This window comes from Mastomys coucha, unplaced genomic scaffold (assembly GCF_008632895.1).
Source record: "Mastomys coucha isolate ucsf_1 unplaced genomic scaffold, UCSF_Mcou_1 pScaffold18, whole genome shotgun sequence".
Lineage (NCBI taxonomy): Eukaryota > Metazoa > Chordata > Mammalia > Rodentia > Muridae > Mastomys > Mastomys coucha.
The window spans coordinates 2866795-2867561 of NW_022196900.1; positions in this window are offsets into that span (position 1 = coordinate 2866795).

Below are 767 nucleotides of genomic sequence, written 5' to 3' on the forward strand. Positions count from 1 at the left end.
GGAGGAAACAGGAGAGGAGAGGAGAGAGGAGGGGAGAGGGGAAGAGAGGAGAGGAGAAAGGAGGGGAGAGGGGGAGAGAGGAGAGGAGAGGGAAAAGAAAGAGAAAAGAGAAAAAGAGAAAAGAAAATGAAGCCAGAGCACAGTATAAAGAGGAAAATGCTGTCCTCTAGAGGGCGCCAAAGACCAGGCCATGTCTGGAACTTGCCTAAAAGTCCACATCCTTCTGCCAATACAACTCTTCCAGAAGCTCTGATTGTAGCCAAAGCGGCCAAAGGTTCTGGCTTTCTTCATAGCAGACCCTAAGTGGATTCAGACTGATGCGTTTTTTCCAGGGAAGGAGAGCTACACCCTGGGAAAGAGGGACACTCGCCTTCATCCCTGCGCTATGAGTCTGTCCAGTCAGTGATGAGTTCAAGAGTGAGCTATGGGACGCGTGATAGTGGCGCATGCCTTTAATCTCAGCACTCAGGAGACAGAGGCAAGTGGATCTCTGAGTTTGAGGCCAGCCTGGTCTACAGAACAAGTTCTAGGATGGCCAGGGCTGCAGAAAGAAACATATTCTTAGGGGGGGAAAGGAGAGGGAGCTATGGAATTGGGTGTAGAGGTGCACACCTATGATCCTTGCATTTGCAAGACTTGGGGCAGAAATATTGAGTTTGAGGATAGCCTGAGCAACACAGAGGAACTCTGTGTCAAATAAATAATGCTATGATCTTATCTAAAGCCAGAAGTTGGATGTTAGACTAGAAAGAAGTTGGAATATATCC